Source organism: Nipponia nippon, unplaced genomic scaffold, assembly GCF_047370975.1.
Source record: "Nipponia nippon isolate SJK-2023a ecotype South Korea unplaced genomic scaffold, ASM4737097v1 scaffold_16, whole genome shotgun sequence".
In the NCBI taxonomy this organism is placed as follows: Eukaryota; Metazoa; Chordata; class Aves; order Pelecaniformes; family Threskiornithidae; genus Nipponia; species Nipponia nippon.
Window position 1 is genome coordinate 1,004,312 of NW_028262332.1, and position 21,669 is coordinate 1,025,980.

At 42.2% G+C, this 21,669-nt stretch overlaps 1 protein-coding gene across 23 annotated transcripts in view; it reads right to left on the reverse strand.

Annotated features, from left to right (window-relative positions):
• EXD3 (exonuclease 3'-5' domain containing 3) overlaps positions 1–21,669 on the reverse strand; it is a 301,259-nt gene that overhangs the window by 275,738 nt on the left and 3,852 nt on the right. For 22 of the 23 annotated variants that reach the window (XR_015703805.1, XR_015703804.1, XR_015703803.1 and 19 more), the window contains one exon: positions 18,695–18,763. The exons of the other annotated variant lie outside the window; for it this stretch is intronic. The gene's annotated coding sequence lies outside the window, so the exon portion shown is untranslated. The remainder of the gene's footprint in view (positions 1–18,694; positions 18,764–21,669) is intronic. 23 annotated transcript variants of the gene reach the window in all.

A 21,669-nucleotide genomic window follows, 5' to 3' on the forward strand; every position in this document is an offset into this window, starting at 1 on the left:
GCTGAAAAACTATAGCAATTTATTTTGTTCTTATGCTTCCAGAAATATAACTGGACACAAACATACCAACTTAATCCACTTCTGTGATTAAGCAGAATTTGAACAGGGACCATTCTCAAAAGCCCTGGTCAGCACAAGCATTGCCAGTACCCCGGGCACGTGGCTCACCACATGTATCGGTGGTACCTCCAAAGGACTCCGAGAGATGAATGCTGAGTTCTGGTGGAGGCTGGAAGAGATTTCAGACCTCACTCTCCTTTACATTAATTTCAGTAGTAGTTAGGGAGACAATGGGCTAAATTCTGTTATCAATAAGATACTAGAGTCACCAGGCATTTATTGTAACATCTACCAATAAACTTCCCTAGGTCATCTGCTCAAAGGCAGAAAAGAAAGTAAGGCTTCACTTAAATAAATCTGCCGAGACCCTGTACACCTTTTTATCATTATTTGTAACCTATTGCCCAAAACGATGGAAAAGAAGCCCTCAGCCTTGAGTACGGAGAAACATAATGGTGTGCATTCCTCTAAATTTAATGCTGCTCTTTCTGAAGGAGGTAGTAAATATCAAATGAACAGGAGAGCTGCGAGTATGCCACCAGCATGGATTGTCATTTAAATCCTTTCCAATTATAAGAACAATGAGAGCATGTGCCTGGAAAGGACTTTGGGGAACGATATCCTTTTAACCTCCCTCAGCTATTTGGTCAAGGGCTCTCCAGGGAAGGGGCAGTGGGGTGGGCCATGAGATAAGCAGGTTTGCTTCCGACGCACCCTGCAGTTAACAGCGGCAAGGCTGCGCTCGCATCCGCGTGCTGCGCCCAGCAATGCTGAGTAGCAAGGCATAAACATTTCCAAGCCCGGGTGAATAAGAAACTACAGACAGCCCTTATTCTGAGAATGTACTTAATCTTCAGCAACACGGAGTTAAGAAAGGAGGATTCTGGTCTCCTTTTCAGCAGACTGGGAAAACTGGACTGTATTAAACAGACAAAGTAGCTTTCAAGTATTGCCTGTGCAACTGTCACTGAGTGAAAAAGGCAAGTCAAACAAACACTTTAAACAATTTCCATGCCCCGTTGTTCCTAATATCCTCCTCAAACTCCCAGCAAAGCACATCACATCTATCTGTAAAATTTACTTTTAAAGTTTGAAGTTAAGAAGTACTTGAAACTAAGCACAAGCATAGGGGCAGTGTTAGGTCAGGCTCAAATCTAGATTGTATTCTGCATTAAAAAGTAAAAGTTCACTGAAGCAACATGTTTTCCTTTCTCTCTGTTCAACAGAAGTGGATATGTGAAAAAGGCACCTTATTTCCATCCTACATTTACTCCATATCATAATCATTAAGTACTGGAATGATTCAGGAGATTTAGTGTTGTTGCACTGGTATAGCTGGATGCATCTCCAGAAGGCAAGATGGAGTCGGGAAGACTTAGGAAAACGTGCAACAATTTTCTTATTCAGAGACCAAGGAAAGAGGAACTCTGTACTACTCCCATTTTTTTATTCTTCAGATTCCTTTAAATTTTTAAATATTTATGAGTTCTCCATAATCAACGACTGCATTTTATGAATGCTTATGACCACCACAAACATTTCCTGGTAACATGAAGAAGCAGGACAGGCTAACAGAAAACAGAATATATCCCTCTTCCACAAGAATGAAATATAGTTTCCTTCTACAGACGGTTCAATGGCACTCGGGATGCCCGCCAGCTTCTTTCTGGCAATAAGAGGATCAGCAAGTATAAATTAAGCTTTATGATCGCCAGTGTATGCTTCCTTATTCCGTTACCTTTGGCAGAGATGGGTCCAAAACCCACAAGAAAACGCTTTTCAGATCTCAGCTTCACTAACACAGAGAACTTGAGCCATCATTTTCACAAGACGGGTATGTTCAGTTCTTGAAAGTCACACGGAGACATCCACCGGTGACCAGGGAAGGATGTCTCCTTCAGCTCAAAAAACACACTGGGCTCATGTCAACAGATCCAGTATATGTATTTATTGCTCAGTTTCATCAAAATTTTGGCTTAGTCAACTGAAACAGATTGTAATCACCACATTTGCAGCCTCCTGTTGTACTCCACAATCTTCCACCCCTTCCTCCGGGCAGCAGAGTCCCCAGGGACCTTGTCTGGCTCCTGCTGGACAGGATTACACTACCGTATCCCTGGGGACTTTGGTGTGAGCACAGATGGGAGACAGCAGAAGAAAAATGAGCATATTTTGCTTTGCACACCATTCTGCCTGGGGGGGGTTCTGGCAAATATCTTTATACATATGGCAGAGTTTGGCTTGTCCACAGTTAAAGCTGAACAGCTCATTGACAAGTGCTTTGACAACGATATAGGAAATGGGAACCAATACAAACACAAACAAGAAAAGGGTAAAGCGCTCTCAAGAATTTTGCTCCTGAAAGCAATTTCACGTTGATTACTCAATAGCAACATTTGAATACATCTGTTCGGTTTTAGGCAGGCTCCTATTCTGGCAGGGTATGTTACCTTGTTTTCTCCTCTAGTTCTCTCATATGAGATACTGGTTGCAATTTCTGTTTCAGCACTCTTAAGACATCTATGTCTCCCATGTCTCCTACAGCTAGTCCTGTTGTCAAAAGAGGCACTTCTAGGAGATCATTCATCTTAGGATAATCTGACTCACGCCCTAGAAACTTCTCTTCACTGACTACACAAATCCTGGGGTTCCTAGCTCTGCAGGGTACAGAGCTACAGCAGATGTCTGCATTCAGTCCCTCTCAGAGACAGAGAGGTTAGGAGTCTTCTCACCTCATTTCAGCCAAAAATACCATGTCTGGTCTCGCTCTGGACAATGGAAGGAAGGATAAGCAGGTTTCAGAGCACCACTGAACTCACCGGAGTAGCCCGCAGGCACTGCGGTTCTCCCGGCATGAAACACCCAGGAGGGAGGTGTCATTTAAAATAGGACCCAAAAGAGACTTTCAAAAAAACAAAACCACAAAAAAAAACCCACAAAAAAACCAGCAGAAGGCTAATAATGAAAAATGTGAATGTAGTCTACGCACACAACTAGTTGATTTCAAGGTATTTTCAATTCTAGAAAAGTCATAAATCATTCTAAACCGGACTTACAGAACCCCAACAATAGGACTGTAACGCACTTCTGATTTGAAATTGCTTGTAATTAAACAAAACTTTATCTAGGTGGATATTTCCTTGATGGAAATTGCAGACTGAATAACTAGAGAAAATTCCTTCATAAGCATTTCCTCCAGTTCTGAGACACGTATGTTTTCCATACCTGGATGTGGTTTTGCCACTCTCATTAAAATCTCCCCAAATCAGGCCAAGTTGAGAGCCACAGAAAAACCCTCATTTGCAAATGCTCAGTAAGGAATGGCTAGAAGGTCAAACTTAAATTTCTTTAAGAGTCCTAAACGTAGCACGCCCCACGCCTAAGGAGCTTGCCTTCCAGTTACAGTTCTGGGAAACTGCAAATAAGGCTATGAACAAGCACTGGAAGAGGGAAGAAAAAGAGACGGGAGGTAACAAGGCCACAAGCTGGCAAGGAAACTGCGTGGGGATTGCTGAGATTGCCTATCACTCACAGCTACTGCTTGAGTCAAAAAAACCTGATTTGAAAACCAAGAGATGATTATTAAATTTGCAAATCACACCAAACTGGGACTGACAACATATGGGAAGACAGGAATAAAAAGCAAATTGCTCTTGACAAATCAAAGAACCCTGGAGGAAAACAAAAAAGAAAAGTAGTTTAATAAGGATTCTACATTAGTATCAGAAATGCCTATTAGACACACCAGTGGAAAAAGAGGTCACAGGAGACACTTTCAAAGGGATACTGTGATTCAGCAAGAATTCTGCCTTTCAAAAATAATCCTGAAGCAGTAAAGGAAGTCTGTATACAAAGACTAGATACCGTTCTAAAGACATTAAAATGCAAACAGCGGTAGATCAAGTCATACAAGAGAGGAAACTATTGCTCTAATCATCATTTCCAGTCTTAAAGTCCCTATATTTGGTAAAGGTCAAAACTTTCTAAGCTCACCAGAAGCAATAATTTCTTCCATGGTGCTTTCCAAGAGCAGTTTTCAATTTCTGCTATTTTCTTGGAGGTATATCCAAGAGATGCAGGTACCGACTTACGTGTTAAACACTGTAGACAAGATAAAAGGATTTGCATGACAGTATTTCTAGAAGCAAAGAGAAGTCTGAGAATTTACAGGAGGGTAAAAAAATCATTCAGTTGGTAAACACAAGAAAAACCCCAGAATCTCTTTTACAACCTTAGCTATTGCTGTCACAAGAGACTAACTACTGCAAAGGAGATCTCCTTCATCCAAGTTCTACAGCATGTGCCAAAATGCCTAAATGTACGATTAGACACTGACCACGGAACGATGTCTGGAAGGTAACACAGTGGCTATCACAGAGCGTAGCTGCACTCTTATTTTCACAAAGACTGAACACAGGCCAGGGCAGTGAACCTAAATCCTTGCTCCTCCTGCCCCCCTGCTCTCGTTGGTGATCGACTAACAGGTTCTCCATTTTCAGCTGTAAGTCAGCCTCAGCCAAGGGATGGCAAAGCACACGTTATCCAACTCCCTCCCTCTTTCGCACAAAGAAGCATCTGGACCAGCAACTCTTTTGCAGAACCTGAGCTTACCTCCTGCAGCCCTGGCACAACAGCATTGCCTCTTCACCCAATGTTCTCATCCCATTCCCAATAAACTGTGCTTTAATATCTCCTCTGAGGACACTCTTCAAAGCCACCCAGATTCCCTTACTCCTAAGCATATCTGATTCTATCAAGCACTCTGTGCAGCTTCCCTCAAAAATAATACGCTGCAAACAAGATTTGAATTCTCATCCAAGTTCTCATTTGGATGATTGTCTTCTGGTTTCACCTCTTTGAATTCAACTTCGACAAAGTCACGCGTGATCGTGACACACTACCACAGGGTGACCGTGCATCGTCACAGACCGTGATGTACTTCCAGAGCATCCCCATGCCTCAGCATCAGAAAGCCTGGCCTCCGTTCTGCTTTCTGTACTTCTCACAGCCACATTAAGGAGATGTTGGCCAATTTTAGCCAGGAACGATCAGCAGGCTCCTAGAGCGTCACAAGTTTCCTCCCACACCCTGCAGGAGCCTAGAACTAGTTTCTTCTTGTATATAAAGGCTACAGACCTTGCCTCAATACTGGGCTCTTCATACCTCACTCCACTTTCCTATTTCATTCACTTCTACCGGTGACGGAAAAGATGGGAACTAGAAAGCAGACAGTATTAGAGAAACTGCCACAATTTTCATTCCCGTATAAGCATCTTTTCAGGCAGAAGGCAAGGAGATAACATTCTCCATGGCAGGACTCCTATTAACTTCCTCCTACAGCGATAAGTGGTTCAACTCCATGGAGTTGGACCGATGGAATCCAAAGCGGAGAGAGAGTTTTACCTGCTGAATGGGAAAAGGTGGGGAGACATGGGCTGATACAGAAGGCAGAGGTGACCACTCTTTCCTGCCACCTACCCCTTCACCAACAAGCTATCTTGAGTTTACAAGGGATTAAATTAATATAGCACATCTCCTCAAACCTGGCTTCTTCAGCTTGAAGTGTGAAACAAAAAAAAAACCCATACAAAAGCATACCATCTGTGCAAAACAGCATATAGAAAATTGAGTTTACACAGATGGGACATATCACACACTCTCTTCTGTCTCTATCAACACACCAGCTTTGCAAATCTGCCCTAAATAAAAACAAAATTGACAACATGTTATGTCTGAGGCCAGCAGGGCTGCAGGCCTAGCATGTACTTGGCAGAGCTTGGATTGTTCTCTCCACTTCTAACAAACAACTCACTTATAAATGGAAAACTTGCTAACGCTCAAGTATTCTGCTGTGTTCAAATGTCAGGAGGATTGTATTCAACTAAGTCTCCTGGAGGGATCAACTAATTGGCCATCAAATTCAGAGAGATGAAGCTGTAGGTTGCTTAAAAACTAGCTGGACAGGACACAGCCTTCTCCTGATCCACAGTAGGGACACTGGTCTGGAACATTTTCTAGTTCCATCAACTCTTTATCAACACATAAAAATAACACTTTAAAGATGTTTATTTTTACAAGTTACATTAGGTGAAGAATATAGCTGAACAATATAGCTGAACACATATGGAAATGCTTAAGCAGCAGCTCCATTTTCTGTCCAAGAAGTCTGTAGACAAACACAATAAACTTAAGTTACACACACGACAACTCAATGTACTACACAAAAAAAAACAACAAAGAGAAAGACAAAAAAGTGTGCTTTCATAAAAAACAAACTTCATTTATTTTGTAGGAGGATCATCTGAGAGAGGAGGGAGTAGCTGGAACAGACAAGTACAGAAATAGCAAAATACAGCTAAAGAGAATAAGGCACCAAAGATGAGCCTTACCAAGTAAGATCACATCTTCATCCAGCCCGTACCGTGTCTCGGGCAGTGGTCAGTGGGCAATGCCTAAGGAGCAGCTGTATTCCCCAACACATTCCCCAAGCCTGCAACAACTTGTAGCTTAAGATTTCCACGTGCCAGGTCTTTTGCACTGGTATGAAACAGACTTTATAGATCTTTCTTCCAAGAATATATCCAACCGCTTTCATGCAAACTCTCAGCACCAGAGTCTTGTTGCAACAGCTGCCACATTGTATTCATCATGCAAAGAAGTATTTATTTTTGTTTATTTTGAACTTCCTACTGCCATTTGATGTACCTACTTTTTGTTAGGGAATGAAAGAGAAATGGGGAATTATTGCTTCTCTTCTGTCCCGCTCAGGCATCTTTTCTTCAGGCCCAGACGTTCCTTATTTGCAAGCTCTTCCGTAATCTGTTACTGGGGGAGGCAGTACCTCGTTTAGCCATAGCTGTAAACAGAGATAACTCCATTTTCTCACGTTACTCTACATTTACTGACACCGAGTTTAACCTGCTAGTTTATTTTCGAATCACACAGGACCATAAAGTAGGTACTTTTGCAGCTTTAGAGTTGACTATGCCAAAATGCATCTAAATCACTCATTGTTATTTCTCTATCCATTGCCTTCCTCAGATCATTTGTGAGAGCGTTAAACAGCACAGGACTCCTGGGCACTCTAATGGTAATCACCCTCCACCGTAAGGACGATTACTGCTTCATGTTTTCTCACCTTTTAACCAGTCACCGGTTTACTAAAGACCATTCTTTCTTATCCCCAGAAAGATCACTTGCCTTACAAAGCTGTGGCAAAGAACCATGTCAGAAGCTGCTTGAAAATCTGAGGATACCATACGCACTGGACCACCCTCATCCAGATGTCCGCTGAGCCTTTCAAGTCCTTGAAGATTCATCAAGTGCAACTTCCTTTTACAAAAGACATCTTGACTCCTCCGTGTTCATATAAAATCATGTGGCAAATAATTCTAATCTATATTATTCTTTTGATGACGCTGCACAATACAAAGCCAGATTTCTGCCTGCTGTTCCCCAAGCTCCCTGAAACCTTTTTGTAAGTTGGCATTGTATCAGCCCTATCTATTCTCTACCAGGGTTGAGGAGGTTTTAATTGAAGGGTTGCACACAAGCGTTAATAATTCAACAGTTTCTCCCTTGAATCTCGTCCTGGTCCCTGCAGCCAGTTATCGCTCACTGCGTTCTTAAATTCCTCCATTAATAGCTGGGTTTGAGATGGCTTCTGGTAAAGAAACCGCGAGGAGCGAGGATGCCTCAGAAACTCATTTGTTCCTTTCCGCTCCACCTTCTGCAAGCGATTCTTTCACACCCTAGTCTTCAAGGCTTTTTGCAAACTTTTAGACAAGCTGCTTCTTCCCAACTGTTACGTTTTATACTTTCTGAAAGCTGTTCCTCTAAGTTTTTGGCGTTTCAAAGTGTTTGTTCTTTTCTGTCTTCCTCACTTGGCCATGACTTCAGCTTTTGGAAGGGTGCCTCTGACTCTACAGCCTTTCTTCCCTGCTGTTCCACATCATAACTTTGCTCTCTCTCAACCAGCTTTTGATAGGGCCGAGGCATTTGCTCTGCAGTACAGTGCCTTCAAATCATCTTCACACTACCTACAAACACTTCACCCTTTTCGCTGCTCCTTTCCGTTTCTTTTTAGCACGCTTTCTCATTCCGATGTACTTTCCCTTTTGAAAGCAAGTATCACTTCACCGAAGGTTTCGGCTTGGATTACTTCTGCTAGGATCTGTAAGTACACTTGTGTTCACACTTACGGAGGGCCACTGGCAGTAAAATTTTGTACCAAGTTCTGCACAATTCCCAGGAGAAAGTCAAACGTATCTCCCTCTCTCTGGATTCCCTGACCAGATGTTTCCCACAAGTGTCATTCTTCATGCCTAAGAGGAGTGGGGTGCCAGTTTTCTCCCATTGGGTTTCCTACTTTAAAGCTACATACTCTGTATTATTCTATACTTATTCCTATCTACACGTTCCAAGAATTTCTAATCTTAAGGATTCTGTTATTAATACAGTTATTTTCCTGATTTGACATTTAGCTTTCAGACACCACACTATTCCCCCACGGGTTTGAGCCACTGTCATTTTTATGTAACCTGTAACTCGGTATGAGGGTATTCCAATGGATATTTTCCTTCCATTGACTTTCTTGTAGCCCTATTCAACAGTCTCACACAAAACCCAAACTTCCTAAGTCATCCACCTTACTGCTTAAGATTTCAGAGTCTGTCTAGAAATACATACACATTTGGTCCAGTTTTCTTCTTTTTTCACGTTATGTCAATGCTAATCTAAGGGGAAAAACTGTCTGTCATGTGACGAAAGTTTTCAGTGACAAAGTGAACGTGGTGGGTATGAGTTTCAGTGATAAACCAAAACAGCTATGTTCAAGAAGAGCTGGGAAGTGTTGCTTGAACAATTATCTAAAAAATTCTTGCATCAAGCATTTTAGTTTCTTCTGGACTTCTAAAGTTTTCTGCTATGATTTGCCAACAAAAAAGGACTACAGATATGTATGATAGGAAAAAGGAACCAGCAAGCCTATTTTCTAGTAGTCATTACAGACGAGAGACAACACCTACGCTAATTAAGCCAGCAGCCCCAGGGGAAGGAGGGAAATCTTCTGCTCTCTTGATTTTGGGGTTAACTTGTATAGATTTGAGAAACTTATATGAACACGACAATGTACTTTGAAATTTTTCCATGTTTATTATAATTTCAATGTGTCCCTGAACCTACACACTAAAATGTACATGAGAACGGATCTGATCATCAGCGCTTCTTAAGTCTCTTAAAAGGAAAAAAAGCCAAAGAAGAGTAATTTATCATACAGAGCTACATGGAAGTCTAGAGGGGAGGAAAGCCAGTGAAATCACTGGAGAAAGGCTGCATCTACTGCTCTGAATGACATACTTCGATACTGAGAAAGAGAAGAGCAAATGTAGTTACAAAACTGGTGTTGGATTTCGTTTCCTACCACCCAACACCTGACACTCGATAACCTGCCACTCTTGAAAAGCAGATAGTTCAGCTCCTTCCTCAGTTTATCAAGTTGAGTTTTCCCTGTTCATTCTACAGAAAATGTGAAAGTTATTAATTACTCTTCAAGAAAGGCAATTAGTATTGAGCTATTATTCATCATCTACATACAGAATACCTGTTTGCATTACTTCTGTTATGTTGTCCTTAGTAAATACATAAACATCAAGAAAGATGAATCCACAGGACAGAAACATTTCTGCTTGTCTCAAGAAATTAAAAATAATTGCTCTCTTTGGAAGCTCAGGATCAAACGCCTCACTGAATGAAACATTTGCTTTAGAACCTCGAAGAAAAGCAACAAATGACAGGACCTTGCCAGCGCTTTATTTTCATTGCTCACTGAAAAATAACTATGACAGTTACTTAACCGTCACCAGCTCCTCCTGTTGGTGTTCATGTCGATGCTGATCAAGTTTGACACCCCAAAATAGCACGTCAGTAAGAAAATAAACTATGACTGAATACTTGTCATTAAGTATGATTTGTGTTTTTCAAACGTCTGTTATGCTAATACTACTGCCTTTTATCACAGTATTAACTGAACAAGGTAAGGAAATAGCTGAAAACCTGAATGCTGGCCATGTTACAGACAACATTTTTAGGTCAAAGGCTAAGTCCTTGAAGAAGGAAAGACAAAGTTACCAGAGAGAACAGAAAGCATTAGCCCTTATATCACACACACTGGTTAAACATATCGGATGACTACACAGTGAGTTATGAAACAGGATTTAGGCATCAGCAAGTATTTAAGTGTTATTGTTCATTCAGCTGAGCCCTCCGTTACCCTACCTCTGTTCCTGAAGCTGCTATGGTTATATAGACCTTATCATACCTAGCACTTGAAAGAGCACAGAAAATGAAGTGATGAAAGTTTTCCAGTTATTACACTATTTCACACCATATTTTAAACTGTCTTGAGTAACACCTACTACCTACTGCTCTAAGTCACACCAAGGAAGCTGCAGAATTTGCCAGTTAGTTATTCAGCACTGACTCATCCCGAGAAGAAAACTATAGGCCTTGCAGTTACACTTTTTACAGGGTTTGAGAGCACAATATCCAGCAATGAGAACAAAGAAAGGCAGGGTCCCAGGCAAGCCAGACCCACCGCTTCCTACGGCCTTTGTTACTCCAAGCAGTAACAGTAATCCTAGGACAGACTTTCTGTCACACCTCTGAGATGTAGCTGCAGGGACGGTCCATGAACCGCACCGCGCTCAGCACAGACCTCTCCTGTTAAGAATTTCAGTTGTATGTTTTAAGTGTTTACATTTTCATTTACCATTTATCATAAAGCCTACCAGTAGAATAACAAATACCAAAGAAGGCAAATTAACATAAAAATAAAGGAACACACAGGACACCGTGAGAACAGGTTTAAAGGGGAGGGGAAATGTTTACATCATCTTCCAGAGTAAGCTGAAGGAATTCTCGATGCTCGGGACAATATGGCCCAAGGGAAATGGTAATGGGAGAGAAATAAATTCTTTCACCTCTGGGTTGAAATCCAAGTCAGGCTGGTAGTAGCCAAGAACCATTAGCTTAACATCTGCTAGCTGTTTGGTAACCCATGTGAAGTGAGTTATATTCCTTAGCGTCCACATCACAGTCCCACTAATTGGCACCACGTTGGCAATCTAAACAGAGAGGTTAAAGTCTGAACATACAGCAAGCATGAACTACAAGATTAGTCAACTTCAGTTTTGAGTACATATGTGATAAATTATACATTTGGTATATGTAACTCCATCTAATTGCCCCACCATCCTGTTCTGCCCTCAGAATAAAATTGTAAATCCAAGCAAGCCAACAAACTGTCAGCGTTCCCTTGTCAAGCGTACAGTTTCTGAATTACTAAGACACATTATTAAGTTCATTACAATTCAAAGTGCTTAAGCAACTGCTTAAATTTTAAGCAAAATACTGTACAGCATAAAGTTAAGTATGAGCTAAAGTGTTTGAATAACAGGTACCAATATCCATAAAAATAGTATCTTCTTCTTAACTTCCCTTTCTAACTCAAAAATGCAACACCCACTCAAAATGCAGTAACAATATAGTCTTATAAATCCCAAATAACAACTAGGCTCTTTTCTCTTTGTCTTTCCTTCTTCTGCAGCTTCCCAACAAAGAAAGAGTGCAAAGGAACAAAGCTGACCTAAGAACAAGACGCATTAGCTTTTACAAAAGTATTCTTTGTATTGCCCCATGGTAAAACATTTGTGTCTGAGGACAAAAAAAAAAGTTATTCTCTCTTAATAAATAGCAATAAAAGAAAATTGATTTTTCATATCATCTGAATATGGCAGCATAAAAAACAGTCTAAACTACGAAGGAAGGAAACTCATGTTACACTTCAGAAACTGTTCCTGATGTTTACACATCACTTCAGTTTAAAGAACTGCTTATGATGGGAACATGATGAAAGCTGTTGAGCATGGAGATATAAACGAAGCCAAAAGAAGCATCTTTGCCAGAACTCTACTAGAAAACAGAATCACAGAGTAAGTTAGTTTGGGAGGGACCTCTGGAGGTTTCCAATCCAGTCGGCTGCTCAAAGGATGGCCAACTTCAAAGCTGGATGAGGTTGCCCAAGGACATTTTAGATGAAAGCACAGCACAGTACAATGCCGTGCAAAATTCACGTATAAAGAAATCGTTCTTGCTAGCCGAATACCCCTTTCATGTACCACTGCTCTGGAAAGATTCAAGTTCTAAGCTGTTTTGAGAAGTAATAATGGCTAGCTGCCATTAAGAACAGTGATAAACTGAAAAGGAAACAAACCTGATCTAAATATCCATTAGTACCAAGGTTCGGAGAACTTAACGTGGTAGAATGCAGCCTTGAGGGCAGGAGACTGTCTGAGAGAGCTTGGAAAGCGTAATCCTCCCAAGATCCATGTTTTATCTTAGGTGGGAAAGGTACGCTCAGCCCTCATAAGCAAAGCACAGGCAGTGACAGAAGGCCGGTCTGCAGGAAAACAGACACCACCCAGCCCCGCCAGCCTGCATTCCACAGCCACCTTCAAAGGGTGGATTTTTCTCTTCTTGTGCAAGAAACACTTGCGGAGTTAACATTCAGAGAATTTGATAGTATCTAAGCTGCCTTAAACATGAACAGCCTGCTGCTTTTAGCACAGGCTGTAACCGCTGCCTGGCTTACCTGCCCCCTGACCAGTTTAACTCACACAAAGAGATGCTGCCAGCTCCTAGCGTCCGCACACACACTGCCAAGGATCTTCAGTTCTTTTTTCAAGAACTCGGTGGACCAAGGGATCTCCTTCCTCAGAGCTACAGTATGGCTGCCAGGCCTGCTCTCCGCCTCAGGCGGCAAGGATACAACCTGCTTTTTCCCATCCCTGGCTACTAAAGCCTCTAAGGTGGATCTTTTCTTACGCTCTTCTATAACCTCGAGAAGTAGAATAGGATCATGCCACATCTTTTAAACGCCAGACAAATTTTTTTCTGGTTGAAGACACGTTATTATTAGCTTCTTTTAAAATCGCACCACTGCAAATACTTATAACGACACTTGAGGTGGGATCTGCTGGGCCAACATCTGAAAGAGAATTAAGAGAGACCGTGATGGCCATCAGGAGTCTAACACAAGCTAGAAGAAACGAGGCTAGCACCGAAGACATAGATAGTGCAACCGTTGTGCCTTTGGCTGCATTCAGCCTGCCAAGCTGCCAGTGCAGGATGTACTGAAGTAAATCTTCAGCACTAATTCATGATGCTACAGGAGTTAGTTGTATGACAAGGTCCAAACAGATGTTATAATCAAACAGTGCAGTGACCTGCTTTGTCGAGCAGCTCCAACGTGCACTTCTGAACCCTCATGTAGGTATCAAATAAGCATTAATACTCAAATAAATGTTTTCTCACAAAACCAAGTATAGAAATAATACCAAATTCATGAGTTTCCTGAGAGCAATTCCTCTCCATTTGGAAAACAGAAGGGGTCCAAGAAAGAAATCCTTCTCTGCAGGGGAGGGAGGCAGGAAGGAAGGAAATGGGAATTACATACACCTCTGGATAAGTCCCCCTTTAAAAAAAAAGGAAGGAAGTTAGAGTTAACTAAAAAGAGCATGTTTAGCATCACTGCACAAGCTGGGGGAAAAAAACCTCGGAAATCCTGGCTAAAGATAATGCTGCCTCCTCCCGTCACTGATGGGCTTTCCGCAGTCACCGTGCTGGGGAGAGGGGAAAGGCCCATTTTTCACTCTTTCATTTGCAGCACCACTTTGAAGTTACCCACAAATCAGAGTCACTATTTGATGGTCACCTCTCCCTATGTCATCCTACGCTTTTTTGTAGTAGGGCTGTTAAAAAAACATGTGTTTTCACTTTTTTTTTCTTTTTATTAAAAAAGGATAACTCATAACTGAGCAGAGACAAAGGCTCTGTTGATACAACAACATGTGGATTAAATCCGAAAGGAGAAAGCAAGCTGTTCTATTAAACTGACAGTCCTGCACAGAGGGCTTATATCTAAATTGGTGTAATAAATCAAGAGAAAAGATTTCTCTTTGACTGAAAGAACGATTTATTTAGGCATGAAACAAGAGCATTCTAAAATTGCTCTGGACGCTGTACACAAAAGGGTTTCTTCAGTTTTGTTCCTTTTTGCTTTCTTTTGTGTTTTAAGTATATCCCCAAAGTTCTGCATTTGCTTTGCTTAAAAATATTTACTTTTTGGCACTTAAACCTATGACAAGTCAGCCAGCCGGCACCGCTGGGCTCGTAGCTAAACTGCTCCTGCTGAAGAAAAAAAAAAAAAAAAAAAGAAAGAAAGAAAAGTTGCTTTCTCCATTTACATTATTACATTAGGCAGAAGACTCGCCTAAATTTATGCTTTCCCCCATTATGCTCCTCTCCTGGGTTTCTAGAAACACATGTTCTACTTCTTCCCTTAAATTCTATTAGTAGCGGCTTTTTCACTCCTATTTAAGCAGGAAACACTCTCCAGTTGTTGCTACCTACCCGTATCAGACAGCAGTTTGTCCCACAATGTCTTCTGAGACCAAGACAACAACCTGCCATATCAGAATGTAAATCTTGAGGTAGGCTAACAGCAGGGAGGTGCTGAGGAAACCACGGTCCCAACGCCATCCTCAAAATCCTGCCCAGAAACACGCATTTGGTCTCCAGATCCCAAAAAGACAAGCCGCTGCTGATGCACAGCAAAAAATAAGGAGAACTTGGCAGAACATTTTAAGTACAACACTGATTGCAACCGTCTTTTTTAATAGAAATCAGATGGTACCTGGAGCTGATTTCAGAGCTAATGTAAAGATGACACTAGCATCTAACTACATTTAATGTATCAAGCCATGAAGATGGCACTGGCTAACCCATGCAAACGCGTCACCACACAACTCCAGCTAGTCTTCAAAGAATGACAAAGACCAAAACACAAGTCGTCATAAAAATAAACTTTCGGTTCCACACAAATGTTCTGTAAGAAAATATTTGTAGGAGATGCTATTCAATGCTGGAAGAAAGTATTTCATACAAGCACGCTGGAGCTCCTCTTCAGCACGTTCTGTGGATGTCACTGGCTGCTGGGTTACTATTATTTTTTAGAACACCCAAACTGTATGTGCGGTAAAACACATGAGAGGGCATCTACATATGGGGCAGAGTATAACACTGAGGGGGCGAAGATTTTGGCTGAAGCCTCTGCCTTTCAAAATGTCATTCCCAATATCATTTACAGAAATCACAAAAGTTGAGCTCTTCAAAAGCATTAAAAATACAATCCCCAGTCCCACAGATTAAAATGCTTTAGCCTCAGTAACTGTTTTTTTCTAGCACAGAAGTCCTTATTTATTCCATTTCACCTTAAATTCGATTTGCCAGTCAGGCAACTAAAAGTTTCCTCAGAAACTACAGCTGATGCGGTCACACGGACGCCGTCCCTGCGAGCCTGCCCGCTCTCACGGACGCCGTCCCTGCCTCGCCTGCTGCCCTCTTCCCAGCTCCCCAAAACAAGCCAGGAGCCACACAACGGCCGCGGGGCCAGGCCTGGGCTGCTCGCCCTCCCTGACCCAGCCTTTGCCCCGAGGAGCTGCTGTTGCCACCCTGCCGTGAGAGGTGGTGGGAGATGGGAAGCACACGAGTGATGTGCCTGCCTTCAGCCCCACAGCTCTTTCGCAAGGCCACCTAGCCAAGACCCTTCTGTAAGAGCTGCTCGCCTTGTTCCCGTCCAGCCTTGGAGCCTGCAGGAGCCTCCCCACGGTGCTTCTTTCCATACATCCGCAGCCATCCACGCGGTACCATGTCTCAGCTTAGCTTCTGCTGCTTCCTCACGTACCCTCTGGCTGGGACAGACGTGAAGGACTCCTGAGAAGGAACACCTCGGCTTTCCTGCCTTACTCCAGGCAAGCACTCTGCCAAAAAAGCTAACAAGGAGCCATATTGGTGGGAAAGAAAGGGAAGGCGCGAGAGGAGATTAAAAACTAGGAAAGGAAAGATGGCCTGACAAGTACTTTTTCTAATCAGTCTGCTTTAATTTTGGAGAAGTGGAGGCTCACAGCCATTAGAGTTCATGGAAGCACTACGCAGTTCTTTGGGATACCAAGCAAAGTACTATCGTCTGGCTCTAGCACAGAATCTGCTCTGACAAACTCTCAGGTTGTCAATGTCTACCATCTTCAACCCACAGAGGATAAAGCTGTCACCGCTGAGTAAAGCTAAACGCCTGGTAAAAGAGACATGCCAGTCCCAGCTGGAAGGAATACTTCCCAGTAAAGAGGTGGTCAGTCAGCCAGTCAACTGGTTTCTGCTCATAGCTGTTACTGCCCTATTCTGTGACCGTACTCAAATCAGATCCCCAGGCAATGCCTCGCCTCTCATCTTCGAGAGGCGCACACGAGCACCACCAACGAGCAGCTACGCAGAACTCAGCTACTAGCAGCAACGCTAACACAGAAGCGGGAATTCAGAGGCTAAGTAAAGCAATATATTAAAGCTGAGGTTTATGCTATGTAGGCACGGTTCCAGCATAGGAAACGTGCACTGCAGCTTTGCCAAGCCTATCCAGTGTGGGTATGATTCAGTGCTAATGGCTCAGAAAAACGTTTCAAGTTACACCGGTTTGGTATGCTTTTTTAAAAGCAAAACAAGGTATGTTTTGGACAAAGCTAAGATTATGTTTACGTTTACAGACAATCTGACTCCTGCATATAAAGAATGCTTCTCCTTGGACAAAAAACTAAAAACATCAAGAAAAGACACAAGTTATGCAAATTGTCTGGCTCTATAATCTTGCCAAAACAGAAGAAGCACCAAAGCAGCTGAGCAATAATCATGGTCTTAAATTTGACTTCCCTGACTCCTGCTTTGTTCAATATTTTAATTATATTTTTTAAAAATCCTAAACCACTTCAGATTTCAAAGCACATTTATATACATTGATTAATTCTCCCAAGGTAAAAATCATTATCCTCTTTATTACAGAAGGAAAGAGAAAGAAGACACGACAAGCTATTCGTCAAAGGCACAGAAAGAACTGAGGTAAGGGCCAGAATTAAAACCCAAGAGTTTCTGAAGCAACTTATTGTTTCTAAAGGATTTTTTTTTTTAAGATGATAGCAACAATACAAAAAAAGTTCTAAAATGGACATACATTTAGGAACAAGGCATTTAGGGTAAAGGCCGTGAGAAAAGCAAGTTATTTAAATTAATTAATCCACAGTTGGAAAACTATAGTGAGTTATCTAATAGATTGTTGCTATGTTCCATATACAGCACAAGCGTTAAATCAGCCCACAGCATAGTCAATCTCGCCTTGCATCATAAGATAGCGAAGCATACAGGGTAATCCATCTCCAGCTTCATACTGGGGCGGCAAATTACACTTGCATCAGGCCTTTTCTCTGAAGCGTACGTGGTGAAAGCTGCCTGACATTATTCAAGAGTGCCCTCTAACGAAGCTGCAGCTGCAGTTCAGAACACACCCCAGGGAGACGAGAAAAACCCAAAATCAGGCTTTCCAGAAATTTCTCATTAAACACCAAGCTTTGTTTCCATTTGACCAAAAGGGGAAACCAGAGGATATACACTAACTGGTGGCTGCTCCTGCACAGACATTTTATATTCCCTTGTATTAGGCAAGCCCTCGTGGGCAAATATCTCAGTAGGCAGCAGTACGAAAGAGAAAGATCCCAGTTCTCCCATTCTGAGAGAAGACAGGACACCAAATCAGATGGGGTCCCAGGGCAGTTAACCCAGTACAACTTTTGAAGATAAACTGGGTTCTACATAATCTACTTTATCTGTAAGGAACTGCTGGGTAACTTTTCAACATAGGATGTCGTTAAATCAATCTTTACAAAAATAAGGGAAGATCATGAATGGAGTTCACAAATCAAAATGGAATCCTCATAAATCTATTCCCTAATACACTGCTCTACCATAAAATATTGCTTTGAAAGGACGTCTTCATCTGAAATATTTGAAAGGACGTCTTCATCTAAGAGTGGTCACACAAACTGCAGTGATGAAACCGAATTTGCTACAAGTGTGTACAACTGGTACTTGGTTCATTGTCAAGTTCCCTTTCACCTACCTACGTAAACTAATAAAACATCCTGCAAACAAAAGCTGTTTGTATTACTTTCAGAAACAAACTCCACACAGCAAAGCTGATACTGATCCTCAGAACAGAAATTACTTTTAATAATCTCAAATTGTCAGAATAGGGCCGTTCCACTTAAAGACCTACTTATAAACGTGCAAGGAGGGCACAGCTTCTCGGGGGGGATCAGAACAGGCACAGCAGCCTATGCAATCGCCGCGCTCTCCCTCCCACTCCGTCCTGCACCAAGGCACCCCTCTCAGTTGTCCCCCAAACACCCAAGCTATCAGCATAAGGTGGGAGAGGTCAACAAAGTAATCAAAGTTGGAAATGATCCTTTTCTAAGCTCAGACAAGACAGAGATTAGAAAGGGCAGGAACTCCTTAAGCTGTGCTGCCCCCAACCTGCCAAATGTGGAGCTCGCCTCCATCCTGCCAAATGTGGAGTCTGCCCCCAAATGTGGAGTTTGCCTCCATCCTGCCAAATGTGGAGTTTGCCCCCAAACGCAGAGTCTGCCCCCAGCCTGCCAAATGCCTTTGAACAGGCTCAGAGCCACAGCAAACTCACCCCTGAAGGAGGACGGTGAAGGTGTAACCTGCTGAGTGAGGCTGGGGGAATTCCGCTGCCGCCACAGAGCTGCAAGGAAGCAAACAGGCCTGTTACTGTCCCGAGCTTTTTGTACACTGACCCACACAACACCTGAGCTCCACTGAAGCAATCCTAACTTAGGCATCTCGTTAAGTGCTACCTTGGAAGGACAGATTGGCAGGCATCTAATGTTTTCTTGAACCGGAGCCTTACGTACCTGCCAATACTTTTACTTCTTGCTAAACATCTTTACTGTAATGTTAAGATCATGTGGCTAAGAGTCACAAAAGACCACCAAGAACACCATCCCAATGATACAAAACATTCAGAGAACCATCGTCCTAATCCACGCAGGGTATCCGCTTTAACAAACAGAACATCATCAGGAAACCTCCACTCCCATCCATCGGAATGGCCCAGTGGCAACCACGGCTTACAAAGCAAAAACCAAACAACGCTTTCAACTACGTGGCTACTAAAAACCTGCTTCGCACAGCCTGAAACAGCAGTTATTTATCCTGTAAAGCAAAATTGCACTCCTCTTCTCAAAAAGCCAAACCCATTTTCCTTTAGTTTGTAACAGTGGGAGATTTTAGTCCCCAAGGAATATTTTCCAAAAATTTACAGGCAATTGTATCATCTAAGAAAACCCACACGGAGCAGTTTTATACAGCGATCATTTCCCAAGCAGTTCCTCCTGTGCTCCCTCACGCATTTTCAAACATTCCTCACAGCGCTGCTGTCTTCCAGGCAGCTTTTTCCCCGACATAACAGCTTATTCCTTGAGGAGGTTCAGGCAGAATTTGACATTAAAAAGATCAGCAGTGGACAGACAGACTGGATGTTTTGAAAAAGAGACTTTTCTTTCATGAGCATGTAACCCAAACAAGGCTTAAGGAATTTGCATGGAAATCAAAAATGATCTTAAAGTGCCTTTTGAATCGTACAGCAGAAAGTTTCAGCACAGAACAAAAAACGCGGAAAGATGTAAGAGCAGAAAACCCTCTGAAATTAGTAACTGAACCGCACAGTTACGTGCGTCGCTGTAAGGGTAACCCCGTGTATTGTAAAGTATTCTGCTTTTTGAAGGCAAGATGAGCAACAGCCAAGAATAAATCGCATTGTATGAGTATAGCTAGCCATAAAACAGGAAAAAACAGCATTGTTTTAATCAGAAAAGAACAGTCTAAAATGACAGTAGCCACACATTTAAACATAACGTAAAGTGCGACCATGTTCTTGGCAGAGCTGGAGATGTAATAAAGAGGAATTTATTTAAATGCATGAAATACATTTAGAGCTGGAGGCTCTTCTGCTCTGGCTTGGTAACATATAACAAAAACCACTGTAATGCTAAGCTTAGTAAAATGCACAGGAGTCAGATCTCTCCTACACTGATATAAATCCGCAGCTCTGCTTTCACGAACAGACTCAGTAATGGTTAATACTGAAGCACTGAGCAGAGAATCTGGCTTCTGTACTGTGACATAAAAAAGAGACTTTGACGCTATTTTTTATTTTGGTCGCTACCGTCACTAGCAGTGGCAGGTAAGGCCTGCAGGAACAGCGGCTCCCAGCTCTGTATCAGGATACCACCGCTAACCACTCCTTATATATTAATTTCAAAATTGGTTCTAGTGCTGCTGCTGTTTAAATGCTTATACAACATAAATTAGAACTTTATTTCCTTTGTTTAATTCTTCCATTATTTATGTCTACTTTTTCTTCATTAGCAATTTCCTTCTCCTTCCAGATTCACAGCGTTGCAACTTTAAGTGCAGGTAACACACAGCTTTGTGCCACTGGAATGCATTAGTCAGAGAAGGAACAGGACTCTCATGTTTTATAGGTGTTTGGACAGAAGTTGAAGGATTTTTAGTTGCTTCTGATCTGACCAGATTCCAAAACACTTAACTTTTCTTTAGCTTCATTGGCCCACTTATTTCTTGCAGAAGACACTGCAAAGAGGATTATTCTGTAAGAATTAGTAACGTAGGAATTTTTTTTCTTAGATAAGAAATTTCTTTAACAATAGCCATTCCCTCAAGCCTCAGACAGCTCTGTTTCTACTTAGAGCCAACACAAAGCACTGGTTGTCAGGCCCTGGCCCAGGCTGCCCAGGGCAGTGGTGGAGTCCCCATCCCTGGGGGTATTTAAAAGCCGGGGAGATGTGGTGCTCAGGGACATGGTTTAGGGGTGGCCTTGGCAGTGCTGGGTTAACGGTTGGACTTGATGATCTTAAGGGTCTTTTCCAACCTCAACGATTGTATGATTCTGTGATTCAAAAGACTATGCCCAAAGCATCATCCCAAGCAAATGGCAAAGTTGAGACAAAAGAAGTTATTAATTAGGTAAGCAGGGTTTTCTTGCTCCATTTTTATCTGTAGACCATAAAGCATTATCTGCCTCAAATCACCCAGCAGGCAGTTAACGCAACTGGGAACGGACACCCTGCTCCTGATCTCAAACAGCTGGACAAGACTCTCACCTTCCAGGCACAAGGTAATGCCATTTGGTCACACTGCAACACCACACCTTCATGTGGATTCACAAAAGAAACAAGACTTTTATCCTCTGGTAAAACAGCTTTCCAAACTTCTCTTCTGACAGAAATCTAACTGGAGTTTCTCTTTGGCCCTCCCTTATCCCACGCACACACACTACTCCCCTCTTTCATTTTTCCCCACAAGAACTTTTCAGACTTTTATCACAGACATCTACCATAGTTTTTCCTACACCATATTAGTTTATTGCACATTAATTCAATTAAAAGATGAAAACATGAAACAGCAAGATGTTCAGCACTTAGTGTATCTCCTATTTCCGTTAAGGTAACTCTATTCCTCTCACACACTACTTGGCTCCTCTATGGCCATCCCGTCCTCCAATGCACGTGACTACAAAGGGGAGCTGCCTGCGGAGACTCTCATAGCACCGAGCATCCTCAGAGAGTT